The sequence below is a fragment of the Oncorhynchus keta genome, unplaced genomic scaffold, assembly GCF_023373465.1.
Source record: "Oncorhynchus keta strain PuntledgeMale-10-30-2019 unplaced genomic scaffold, Oket_V2 Un_scaffold_14384_pilon_pilon, whole genome shotgun sequence".
Classification (NCBI taxonomy): domain Eukaryota; kingdom Metazoa; phylum Chordata; class Actinopteri; order Salmoniformes; family Salmonidae; genus Oncorhynchus; species Oncorhynchus keta.
The window spans coordinates 162,501-176,550 of NW_026290787.1; the positions used below are offsets into that span (position 1 = coordinate 162,501).

Below are 14,050 nucleotides of genomic sequence, written 5' to 3' on the forward strand. Positions count from 1 at the left end.
CTGTCTCTGTCTGTCTGTCTCTGTCTGTCTGTCTCTGTCTGTCTGTCTGTCTCTGTCTGTCTGTCTGTCTCTGTCTGTCTGTCTCTGTCTGTCTGTCTCTGTCTGTCTGTCTGTCTCTGTCTGTCTGTCTGTCTCTGTCTGTCTGTCTCTGTCTGTCTGTCTCTGTCTGTCTGTCTGTCTCTGTCTGTCTGTCTCTGTCTGTCTGTCTGTCTCTGTCTGTCTGTCTGTCTCTGTCTGTCTCTGTCTGTCTGTCTCTGTCTGTCTGTCTGTCTCTGTCTGTCTGTCTCTGTCTGTCTGTCTCTGTCTGTCTGTCTGTCTCTGTCTGTCTGTCTGTCTCTGTCTGTCTCTGTCTGTCTGTCTCTGTCTGTCTGTCTGTCTGTCTCTGTCTGTCTGTCTCTGTCTGTCTGTCTGTGACTGTCTCTTTTTTTATTGAACAATTACACACGTCCATTTCCTTCCTCCATGACCTGCTAACCTCGTGACCTGACAAACAGAAAAATCCTGCTCCTCTTACCCTTAGTGTCTCCTCTCCTCAAACCCAAGGGCCTGTCGCGACGACGACCTAACCTCTCGCTCTGTCCTTTGGACCGCAGGTCTCTGTACTTTCCCTCTGTTTTTGGTGGTGTTGGAGTTGGGGGCTTCCCAAGGCATGAGACTGCTTGTGACTCTGCCACAGGTCCGATACGTTGCGGTGCAGTGCAGTCTAGGGCCCTGCAACAGAACAATGATGAATGAGAGATCCTGGAGCACCATGACTTTTCTCAGACAGCTGGGGTTTTAACACTGAGCTGCCATCTCCATCTCACTGCCCTGCCCAACTTGGCCATCATACAGCACTGTACAGTAGTAGAGGTGTTATCACTATGAACAGTAGTGGAGGTGTTATCACTATGAACAGTAGTAGAGGTGTTATCACTATGAACAGTAGTAGAGGTGTTATCACTATGAACAGTAGTAGAGGTGTTATCACTATGAACAGTAGTAGAGGTGTTATCACTATGAACAGTAGTAGAGGTGTTATCACTATGAACAGTAGTAGAGGTGTTATCACTATGAACAGTAGTAGATGTGTTATCACTATAAACAGTAGTGGAGGTGTTATCACTATGAACAGTAGTAGAGGTGTTATCACTATGAACAGTAGTAGAGGTGTTATCACTATGAACAGTAGTAGAGGTGTTATCACTATGAACAGTAGTAGATGTGTTATCACTATAAACAGTAGTGGAGGTGTTATCACTATGAACAGTAGTAGATGTGTTATCACTATGACCAGTAGTAGAGGTGTTATCACTATAAACAGTAGTGGAGGTGTTATCACTATAAACAGTAGTGGAGGTGTTATCACAATGAACAGTAGTAGAGGTGTTATCACTATAAACAGTAGTAGAGGTGTTATCACTATGAACAGTAGTGGAGGTGTTATCACTATAAACAGTAGTAGAGGTGTTATCACTATGAACAGTAGTGGAGGTGTTATCACTATAAACAGTAGTAGAGGTGTTATCACTATGAACAGTAGTGGAGGTGTTATCACTATAAACAGTAGTGGAGGTGTTATCAATATGAACAGTAGTAGAGGTGTTTCACTATGAACAGTAGTGGATGTGTTATCACTATGAACAGTAGTGGAGGTGTTATCACTATGAACAGTAGTGGAGGTGTTATCACTATGAACAGTAGTAAAGGTGTTATCACTATGAACAGTAGTAAAGGTGTTATCACTATGAACAGTAGTGGGGGTGTTATCAATATGAACAGTAGTGGAGGTGTTATTAATATGAACAGTAGTGGGGGTGTTATCACTATGAACACAAGTACAGGTGTTATCAACATGAACAGTAGTGGAGGTGTTATCATTATGAACAGTAGTGGAGGTGTTATCATTATGAACAGTAGTGGAGGGGTTATCAATATGAACAGTAGTGGAGGTGTTATCACTATGAACAGTAGTGGATGTGTTATCACTATGAACAGTAGTGGAGGTGTTATCACTATGAACAGTAGTAGAGGTGTTATCACTATGAACAGTAGTGGAGGTGTTATCACTATGAACAGTAGTAGATGTGTTATCACTATGAACAGTAGTGGATGTGTTATCACTATGAACAGTAGTGGAGGTGTTATCACTATGAACAGTAGTAGAGGTGTTATCACTATGAACAGTAGTGGATGTGTTATCACTATGAACAGTAGTAGATGTGTTATCACTATAAACAGTAGTGGAGGTGTTATCACTATGAACAGTAGTAGATGTGTTATCACTATGACCAGTAGTAGAGGTGTTATCACTATAAACAGTAGTGGAGGTGTTATCACTATAAACAGTAGTGGAGGTGTTATCACTATGAACAGTAGTAGAGGTGTTATCACTATAAACAGTAGTAGAGGTGTTATCACTATGAACAGTAGTGGAGGTGTTATCACTATAAACAGTAGTGGAGGTGTTATCACTATGAACAGTAGTGGAGGTGTTATCACTATAAACAGTAGTAGAGGTGTTATCACTATGAACAGTAGTGGAGGTGTTATCACTATAAACAGTAGTAGAGGTGTTATCACTATAAACAGTAGTGGAGGTGTTATCACTATGAACAGTAGTAGAGGTGTTATCACTATGAACAGTAGTGGAGGTGTTATCACTATAAACAGTAGTGGAGGTGTTATCACTATGAACAGTAGTGGAGGTGTTATCACTATAAACAGTAGTAGAGGTGTTATCACTATGAACAGTAGTGGAGGTGTTATCACTATAAACAGTAGTAGAGGTGTTATCACTATGAACAGTAGTAGAGGTGTTATCACTATGAACAGTAGTAGAGGTGTTATCACTATGAACAGTAGTGGAGGTGTTATCACTATAAACAGTAGTGGAGGTGTTATCAATATGAACAGTAGTAGAGGTGTTTCACTATGAACAGTAGTGGATGTGTTATCACTATGAACAGTAGTGGAGGTGTTATCACTATGAACAGTAGTGGAGGTGTTATCACTATGAACAGTAGTAAAGGTGTTATCACTATGAACAGTAGTGGGGGTGTTATCAATATGAACAGTAGTGGAGGTGTTATCAATATGAACAGTAGTGGGGGTGTTATCACTATGAACACAAGTACAGGTGTTATCAACATGAACAGTAGTGGAGGTGTTATCATTATGAACAGTAGTGGAGGTGTTATCATTATGAACAGTAGTGGAGGGGTTATCAATATGAACAGTAGTGGAGGTGTTATCACTATGAACAGTAGTGGATGTGTTATCACTATGAACAGTAGTGGAGGTGTTATCACTATGAACAGTAGTGGAGGTGTTATCACTATGAACAGTAGTGGAGGTGTTATCACTATGAACAGTAGTGGAGGTGTTATCACTATGAACAGTAGTGGATGTGTTATCACTATGAACAGTAGTGGAGGTGTTATCACTATGAACAGTAGTGGAGGTGTTATCACTATAAACAGTAGTGGAGGTGTTATCACTATGAACAGTAGTGGAGGTGTTATCACTATGAACAGTAGTGGGGGTGTTATCACTATGAACAGTACAGGTGTTATCAATATGAACAGTAGTGGGGGTGTTATCAATATGAACAGTAGTAGGGGTGTTATCAATATGAACAGTAGTGGGGGTGTTATCAAAGTGAACAGTACTGGAGGTGTTATCAATATGAACAGTAGTGGGGGTGTTATCACTATGAACAGTAGTGGGGGTGTTATCACTATGAACAGTAGTACAGGTGTTATCAATATGAACAGTAGTACAGGTGTTATCAATATGAACAGTAGTGGGGGTGTTATCAATATGAACAGTAGTGGGGATGTTATCACTATGAACAGTAGTACAGGTGTTATCAATATGAACAGTAGTACAGGTGTTATCAATATGAACAGTAGTGGGGGTGTTATCAATATGAACAGTAGTGGGGTGTTATCACTATGAACAGTAGTGGGGTGTTATCAATATGAACAGTAGTGGGGTGTTATCAATATGAACAGTAGTGGAGGTGTTATCAATATGAACAGTACTGGAGGTGTTATCAATATGAACAGTAGTGGGGGTGTTATCACTATGAACAGTAGTGGGGTGTTATCACTATGAACAGTAGTACAGGTGTTATCAATATGAACAGTAGTGGGGGTGTTATCAATATGAACAGTAGTGGGGGTGTTATCACTATGAACAGTAGTGGGGGTGTTATCACTATGAACAGTAGTACAGGTGTTATCAATATGAACAGTAGTACAGGTGTTATCAATATGAACAGTAGTGGGGGTGTTATCAATATGAACAGTAGTGGGGGTGTTATCACTATGAACAGTAGTGGGGGTGTTATCAATATGAACAGTAGTGGGGGTGTTATCAATATGAACAGTAGTGGAGGTGTTATCAATATGAACAGTAGTGGGGGTGTTATCAATATGAACAGTAGTGGGGGTGTTATCAATATGAACAGTAGTGGGGGTGTTATCACTATTAACAGTAGTGGGGGTGTTATCAATATGAACAGTAGTGGGGGTGTTATCAATATGAACAGTAGTGGGGTGTTATCAATATGAACAGTAGTGGGGTTTTATCAATATGAACAGTAGTGGGGGTGTTATCACTATGAACAGTAGTGGGGGTGTTATCACTATGAACAGTCGTGGGGGTGTTATCACTATGAACAGTAGTGGGGGTGTTATCAATATGAACAGTAGTGGGGGTGTTATCAATATGAACAGTAGTGGGGGTGTTATCAATATGAACAGTAGTGGGGGTGTTATCAATATGAACAGTAGTGGGGGTGTTATCAATATGAACAGTAGTGGGGGTGTTATCAATATGAACAGTAGTACAGGTGCTATTACTCTGGTATATAAAGATGTTCTGCGTTTTTTGACACAGAAATCAACTGTACTAGTCGTTAAGGCTCTGGTCTTGATTACTGTCCGGTTATATGGTCAGGTGCAGCAAAGAAAGACCTAGCAAGGCTGCATCTGGCTCAAAACGGAGCAGCACACCTTGCCCTTAACTACGCATACAGAACTAACATCAACAACATGCCAGTCCTTCCTGGTTGAGGGTTGACGAGACTTCTTTCCATGAGAAATATTACTGCAATGAAAATTCCAGATTGTCTGCGTAATCAAATAACATTCAGCTCAGACACCCATACATACCCCACAAGACATGGCACCAGGCATCTGTTCACAGTCCCCAAGTCCAAAAGGAATTCACCGCAACGCACGGTGTTATACAGAGCCATGGTCACATGGAACTCCCTTCCATCTTCTAGGGAGTTTTTCCTAGCCACCGTGCTTCTACACCTGCATTGCTTGCTGTTTGGGGTTTTAGGCTGGGTTTCTGCACAGCACTTTGAGATATCAGCTGATGTACGAAGGGCTATATAAATACATTTGATTTGATTTGATTTGATCTTCCATTACTCAGTCTAACAGAAACATGACTGTACCTTTAAAAAAGCTGGACTATGAGGGGACATACACACACACACATTGTTTTTTAGTTGTGGTGTTTGTAAATTGTTGTGTTTAAAAGTTTTGTGACTGTCCTTGTCTATCAGTGTTCTGTTACTTGTCATGTTTTGTGTGTTTTGTAGACCCCAGGAAGAGTAGCTGATGCTTCTGCAAAAGCTAAGAGGGAACCAAATAAACAAATAAAAAGATGAACCCAATATTTCATACATAGCAGGTTTTTAAAGGACTGGTATCATCTCAGCCCTAATATATAGTATCATTTATTTTATATCTGTGTCCATATTGTCTATAAGTTTCTGGCTCAAGAGAAAATCAACAAAATAATGAAAAAAGCTAATCAACAATTACATTATTTTCACTTAACTCTGCAACTCTTCCAACTATTGTATTTTTTCACAACTGTCACCAGTTTGGCACCAACACATTTACAACAAAGACATATTGACATAGAAAAATAAATACAAGTGTGTAAAAAAAATACAGATAAATGATATTTCATGCTGAAACCCTCAATGGTATTCACTGAGCTGATGGTTTATATTTAGAATAATGTTTTACACTTTTGTCATTCTAATTTTTTTATCATCATATTATATATATATATATATATATAATATATATATATATACAGTAATAGTCAAAGTTTAGACACACCTACTCATTCCAGGGTTTTTCTTTATTTTGACTATTTTCTACATTGTATAATAATAGTGAAGACTTCAACACTATAAAATAACACATATGGAATCATGTAGTATCATCATGTAGTAAAAAAGTGTTAAACAAATCCAAATATATTTTATATTTGAGATTCTTCAAAGAAGCCACCTTTTGCCTTGATGACAGCTTTGCACACTTGGCATCCACAGTGATCAGCGAGACAATTATTCCCAGACTCAGAAGACATCCCTTAGGCTTCATATCGGAAATGACTCTGAGACCTCGGATTAAGAATGATTTACATCTTTGATTAAAATAATACACAAACATGAAAGAGCTGAGAGGGGATACCAAGACACCAGCATTTACTTTAAACCAAGAGGTATATTTCTGTTCGGATAAGATTTTCAGGGAGAAAAATATATAACTATTGTGTTTGCAATGTATGTATCCAGCACCATGGACAGAGGACTGAGTGCTGCCAAACACGAATGGATAAACACCGGACGGCACTGCAATATAATGTTTTAATTTACTCGCTTTGCAATGAGTAAATAATAATAATAAAAAGTATATGACCCGGAAATAATAATATACTGACAACAACAATAACAACAACAACAGCAGAGAAAACAGAGAAGAGCAATAGGCTCTTTAAAACAGATGCATCATGGCACGTCTCCAAGGACGTGTCAATCTGCCTCCCTGCTGAGAGCAACGAGACCAAAACACATCCTATTCAATTACCAAAACCTGTCCTACCAACACCCCTAGTTCATTTAACAATACTGTAATTTAACTTCACTAGGGTAGGGGGCAGCATTCTGAATTTTTGATGAAAAGCATGCCCAAATTAAACGGTCTGCTACTCAGTCCCATTATATAGGATATGCATATGATTAGTAGATCTGTATAGAGAACACTCTAACGTTTCCAAAACTGTTAAATTAATGTCTGTGAGTATAACAGAACTGATATGGCAGGTGAATACCCGAGGAAAATCCACCAGGAAGTACTATTATTTTGAAAGGCTGTTTTTCCATTGAAAGCCTATCCACCATACAAAGACTTAGGACCCAGTTCACGAGCTCTGTGTCTTCCTCTACATGTGACTAGTCTTTAGGCACTGTTTCAGGCGTTTACTCTGAAAAATGAGGGAGATACAGCACTTTCAATCAGTCAATCAATTTCCATTCATCAGCCATGCGCCCTGATCGTGAACGTGCCTTTCTTGTTTCTCCTTTCCTATTGACGAAGATTTTGTCCGGTTTAAATATTATTGATTATTTATGACAAAAACAACCAGAGGATTGATTTTAAACATCGTTTGGCATGTTTCTTCTAACCTTTATTGTACTTTTTAAAAACTTTTCGTCCTGGAATTAGTGCAAGCGCCTTCTGCATTCGTATTACTGGACAAAACGCGCAAACAAAAAGGAGGTTTTTGCTCATAAAGAGGTACATTATCGAACAAAATGAACATTTATTGTCTAACATAGAGACCTGGGAGTGCCACCAGATGAAGATCATCAAAGGTACTGTATGTGATTAATTTTAATGCTATTTCTGACTTTTGTGGCACTCCTTGGCTGGAAAATGGCTATATGCGTTTCTGTGGCTAGCTAACATAATCGCAAAGTGTGCTTTCGCCGTAAAGCATTAAGGAGAAGTTTATCTATTTTTCCATGAAAACACTTGTATAGTTTATCAATGTTTATGATGAGTATTTCTGTCATTTTATGTGGCTCTCTGCACTTTCACCGGATGTTTGTTTGAGACAATGCATTTCTGACCACAAAGCGCCAATGTAAACTCAGATTTTTGGATATGAACTTTACCGAACAAAACATACATGTATTGTGTAACATGAAGTCCTATGAGTGTCCTCTGATGAAGATCATCAAAGGTTAGTGATTCATTTTATCTATATTTCTGCTTTTTGTGAATCCTCTCTTTGGCTGAAAAATGGCTGTGTTATTCTGTGAATAGGCACTCACCTAACATAATCGTTTGGTTTGTTTTCGTCGTAAAGCCTTTTTGAAATCGGATACTGTGGCTGGATATACAACAAGTGTATCTTTAAAATGGTGTAAAATACATGTATGTTTGAGGAATTTTAATTATGGGATTTCTGTTGTTTTGAATTTGGCGCCCTGCAGTTTCACTGGCTGTTGACGAGGTGGGACTCTACCGTGGTTAAGGTTAACTACTCCCCCTGTGGACAGTGAGGGCCAGACACCCAGAGTTAAAGAGAGCCGGGGTACGAGGGTTCACAGCTGCTATTTTCCAGTCTCCACGCAGCCCACTCACACATCAACCAATCGGGTGACAGTCTTGGATAATCCAAGGGATTCTAGACGGACCAATTGCGAGACGCCTGTGGGAGCCGTCTTCTTTGGCTCCTCAATTTGGCCGTGAAGAGAGAACGACGGGCCTCCACTAGGGAGTTGACGTCCGGCACACAGCAGATTCAGAATCCAACAACTGAGCCGGGTCCAAGCTCTCAGCTGCAAAAGCAACCTGCTTCCCCACTCCCTGCCTTACTTACTTATCAGATTCACATGACTGCAATAAAATTCTCACATTGTTGGGGCTTGCTGTTGGAACAACAAAAGTCAGTCAAACGTCTAAATTTTCCTTCAACGGGCTGCCAAAATGTATTTCTCCGAACCCTCTGTCAATACTTAGACCAGGACTCTCAAACCCTGTTCCTGGTGAGCAACCCCCCTGTAGGTTTTCTACCTATAGGACGGTAGCTTTCCAGGAACGGGGTTGGAGAGCCCTGACCTAGACACTAACCTGGGATTTTTAGTGTGGTGCAAAACAACAATGATAATGCAACAAAGTGGCTCCCGAGTGGTGCAGCGGTCTACGGCACCGTTCTCAGTGCCAGAGGTGTCACTACAGTTCCTGTTTCAAATCCGGCTGTGATTGGGAGTCCCATAGGGTGGCGCACAATTGGCCCAGCGTCGTCCGGGTTTGGCCGTTACTGTAAATAAGAATTTGTTCTTAACTAACTTGCCAAGTTTAAAAAATAAAAATAAATAAAAAAAGGCTATTGCCACTCTACCACAGGATGTCTGTTTCCTACCACCTTTGCCACCACTTCCAACCACAGAAGTGTCTGCTTGGTCCCGCGCCACAACTCTTTTATAGCCCCCAACTCGGGGGTTTGAAAATAATCACATTTCCATTTCTCCTCTGTATTTCCCTGACTGCTTCCAGATGGTAACTTTAATTCTCAATGATCAAAAGGGGATCATGAGGAAAAGCATGTTGAATACCAACCATGCTGTTGAGATATGTGCTTCTTTAGTAGTCTGTAGTCAGGTCTGGCATCGCTGTTTCAACGGCACCCCTTGGCCTAATACCCCTTCACTATGTAAACATGCAGTGAACAAGAAAAGATGACAAGTGAACTTATACGTGAACATTACTGGCCCTGTCATCGTCTATCCAAATCAAACACGGCTTGTTTCTGATTCTGATCAAACTGCAACCTCACTTCAAACACGGACACAGGAAGCAAATAAATAAGGGATAATATCATATTTTCCACTGATCTGAACTCTGGACTGTTGAGGTGGTAAAATCAGACTCTCTGTTAAGACGCTCAGTAAGACAATATGCAGCTCAGAGGACCAGTTCTCTCTCTACCCAGAATACCATCAGATGTATTTCTAATGTTTCTAATGTTCACAAAAACTGAAAACATGAGACTGAAAATGGATGAAGACAGGGTCCGTTTTCTTTATTCTGCCATATTATACTTCTGTGTGTTTTTTATCCAATTTTCTATTATTCTCCATAGTATTATTATTATCACTGCATTGTTGGGAAAGAGCTCTCAAGGAAGAATTTCACAGTACTGTTTTACACCGGTTGTATCCTGTGCACGTGGAGAAATAAACGTTGAAACTTGAAACATATTCAACATGCTGTATATGACGCATATCACTCGAAGACTGGCAATGGAGACAAGCTCAGCTGGAGCAGACTCACAGTCAAAAGGTTAGTGGGTTAAACATATTCTATGGAACAGACTCACAGTCAAAAGGTTAGTGGGTTAAACATATTCTATGGAACAGACTCACAGTCAAAAGGTTAGTGGGTTAAACATATTCTATAGAACAGACTCACAGTCAAAAGGTTAGTGGGTTAAACATATTCTATAGAACAGACTCACAGTCAAAAGGTTAGTGGGTTAAACATATTCTATGGAACAGACTCACAGTCAAAAGGTTAGTGGGTTAAACATATTCTATGGAACAGACTCACAGTCAAAAGGTTAGTGGGTTAAACATATTCTATGGAATAGACTCACAGTCAAAAGGTTAGTGGGTTAAACATATTCTATAGAACAGACTCACAGTCAAAAGGTTAGTGGGTTAAACATATTCTATGGAACAGACTCACAGTCAAAAGGTTAGTGGGTTAAACATATTCTATGGAATAGACTCACAGTCAAAAGGTTAGTGGGTTAAACATATTCTATGGAACAGACTCACAGTCAAAAGGTTAGTGGGTTAAACATATTCTATGGAGCAGACTCACAGTCAAAAGGTTAGTGGGTTAAACATATTCTATGGAACAGACTCACAGTCAAAAGGTTAGTGGGTTAAACATATTCTATAGAACAGACTCACAGTCAAAAGGTTAGTGGGTTAAACATATTCTATGGAACAGACTCACAGTCAAAAGGTTAGTGGGTTAAACATATTCTATGGAGCAGACTCACAGTCAAAAGGTTAGTGGGTTAAACATATTCTATGGAACAGACTCACAGTCAAAAGGTTAGTGGGTTAAACATATTCTATGGAACAGACTCACAGTAAAAAGGTTAGTGGGTTAAACATATTCTATGGAACAGACTCACAGTCAAAAGGTTAGTGGGTTAAACATATTCTATGGAACAGACTAACAGTCAAAAGGTTAGTGGGTTAAACATATTCTATGGAACAGACTCACAGTCAAAAGGTTAGTGGGTTAAACATATTCTATAGAACAGACTCACAGTCAAAAGGTTAGTGGGTTAAACATATTCTATGGAACAGACTCACAGTCAAAAGGTTAGTGGGTTAAACATATTCTATGGAGCAGACTCACAGTCAAAAGGTTAGTGGGTTAAACATATTCTATAGAACAGACTAACAGTCAAAAGGTTAGTGGGTTAAACATATTCTATGGAACAGACTCACAGTCAAAAGGTTAGTGGGTTAAACATATTCTATGGAGCAGACTCACAGTCAAAAGGTTAGTGGGTTAAACATATTCTATAGAACAGACTAACAGTCAAAAGGTTAGTGGGTTAAACATATTCTATGGAACAGACTCACAGTCAAAAGGTTAGTGGGTTAAACATATTCTATAGAACAGACTCACAGTCAAAAGGTTAGTGGGTTAAACATATTCTATGGAACAGACTCACAGTCAAAAGGTTAGTGGGTTAAACATATTCTATGGAACAGACTCACAGTCAAAAGGTTAGTGGGTTAAACATATTCTATGGAACAGACTCACAGTCAAAAGGTTAGTGGGTTAAACATATTCTATGGAACAGACTAACAGTCAAAAGGTTAGTGGGTTAAACATATTCTATGGAACAGACTCACAGTCAAAAGGTTAGTGGGTTAAACATTCTATGGAACAGACTAACAGTCAAAAGGTTAGTGGGTTAAACATATTCTATGGAACAGACTCACAGTCAAAAGGTTAGTGGGTTAAACATATTCTATGGAACAGACTAACAGTCAAAAGGTTAGTGGGTTAAACATATTCTATGGAACAGACTAACAGTCAAAAGGTTAGTGGGTTAAACATATTCTATGGAACAGACTAAGAGTCAAAATGTTAGTGGGTTAAACATATTCTATGGAACAGACTCACAGTCAAAAGGTTAGTGGGTTAAACATATTCTATGGAACAGAGATGGAGTGAGGGAAAAGGGGGGAAGAAAAGGAAGGATTTTCATTTTTACCACGTTGGGCTTTACTTGATGCCGTTTTGCTTGCGTCGGTTCCAGAAATCAAGCCTGAACAGTTTAAGTTGAATGCGGATCATGTCCTCTGAACACAAAGGTAGGACGCGTGACTGGAGACAAAGTATTGTAAATCTAACAGAGCTGCCCTTGGAAACTCTACACAGAATACCAGAGGGAAATGCCTGACACCTTCCCATGGACCAATCTGTGTGCTCTCTTTCCTTCCCTGAATAAAAGGAGTTTTACCCTACAGATGTAGGGTCTTAATTTGATCACTCTTTTCTTGATGAAACTTGTAGTTTTGTTGCTGAAAGTTGTAGTGTATTCGGGGTTTAAAAAAGGCTTCTAAAGTTTGTAATTTCCACTTTAAAATGTCAGACTTGATTTGTCCTATCGAAAAATGTATCAACCCATACAAAAAATGTCCAATAATTATAATCCACATAATATTTCACATTTCCTGTTGCGGCAGGATTATTTCAAGTTCAATGGGGTGATGTCAGAGTTGGGACGTCCAAAAGTATCCCACTTAGACTTCTTCCCAGCAGCATTCTGGAGTTTCAAAGGGAAAGACACACCACTGGTTCCACAGGAATGTCCGATCAGCTGACATAGCCGAGCGGGAGCCAAACACACATCTGGGGACTGTAAAACCCATCGGGACCTAAGCCTCTCTCTCTCCCTCTCTCGTCTTCATCTCATCTGTGGGTGCTCTCTCTGTGTATTCAGGAACACCACTCCACACTTCACTCAGCTGACCTGGTCTAGAGGTGAAGACCCTTGGGCAGCAGAGACAGAGAGATAGAGCAGGAGGGAGGGAGGGAGGGAGGGAGGGAGGGAGGGAGGGAGGGAGGGAGGGAGGGATGGAGGGAGGGAGGAAAAGTCGAAGAGAGAGAGAAAGAAAGAGAGACAGAGAGAAGGAGAGTGAGACACGGAGACAGCAAGAGAGAGACCGCCCAAGAAAGAGAGGAGAGAGAGTAAGAGGGAGGGAGCGAAAGAAAGAGAGCTAGACCTGTTAGCCCCATCAGACAACTGTATGAGGATGAGATGGCTGTGAGGTCTCCTGTCCCGCTCTGACAGCAGCAGTGGAATCAAACCTCCCTCCAACTCACTCCTGATCCTTTGTCTTTCACTCACTTTAACTTTGTTCCCAAGCTCTCCCCTCCCCTCTGTTCTCCTCTCCATTCCTCCCTCCTTCACCTCTCCCCTCCCCTCTCCATTCCTCTCTCCTTCACCTTTCCCCTCCCCTCTGTTCTCCTCTCCATTCCTCCCTCCTTCACCTCTCCCCTCCCCTCCGCTCTTCTCTCCATTCCTCTCTCCTTCACCTCTGCCCTCCCATCTGCTCTCCTCTCCATTCCTCCCTCCTTCACCTCTCCCCTCCCCTCTGCTCTCCTCTCCATTCCTCCCTCCCTCCTTCACCTCTCCCCTCCCCTCTCCTCTCCTCTCCATTCCTCTCTCCTTCACCTCTCCCCTCCCCTCCCCTCTGCTCTCCTCTCCATTCCTCCCTCCTTTACATCCCCCCTCCCCTCTGCTCTCCTCTCCATTCCTCTCTCCTTCACCTCTCCCCTCCACTCTGCTCTCCTCTCTTCTCCCTCCTCTCCCCTCTCCTCTCCCTGTATGTGCTGTTCATCTGGCCTTGTCCGATGTGATTTATCCCATCACAAACACTACTCCACTCCCAGCAGCCTAAATACCTGCCCTGCAAAGGTCAGCGCCTCTGCCAATATTCCCGTTGTCCTGCCCATGTTATGATCTGATCGATGTGTGTGTGTGCCTGGCCTTTTCCAGCATTCCTTCACACATAGATGCTCTCTTTACAGACCAAGGCTATAGGAGTCACCCTGAGTTATTTGGTCGTAGCTCTCAGTCTCCAGAGGGGGGAAACCAATGGTGATCACGATGACCTCAGCAGTTCACAGTTCACACACCTATC

At 41.0% G+C, this 14,050-nt stretch overlaps 1 protein-coding gene across 5 annotated transcripts in view; it reads right to left on the reverse strand.

The window, feature by feature from the left end:
* LOC118370300 (collagen alpha-1(VIII) chain-like) overlaps positions 1 to 14,050 on the reverse strand; it is a 41,300-nt gene that overhangs the window by 13,124 nt on the left and 14,126 nt on the right. For 2 of the 5 annotated variants that reach the window (XM_052513952.1, XM_052513953.1), the window contains exon 2: positions 515 to 711. The exons of 1 other annotated variant lie outside the window; for it this stretch is intronic. The gene's annotated coding sequence lies outside the window, so the exon portion shown is untranslated. Of the gene's footprint in view, positions 1 to 514; positions 712 to 12,114; positions 12,294 to 14,050 lie in introns of those variants that run through there. 2 more of the 5 variants (XM_052513954.1, XM_052513951.1) reach the window with 2 other exon arrangements.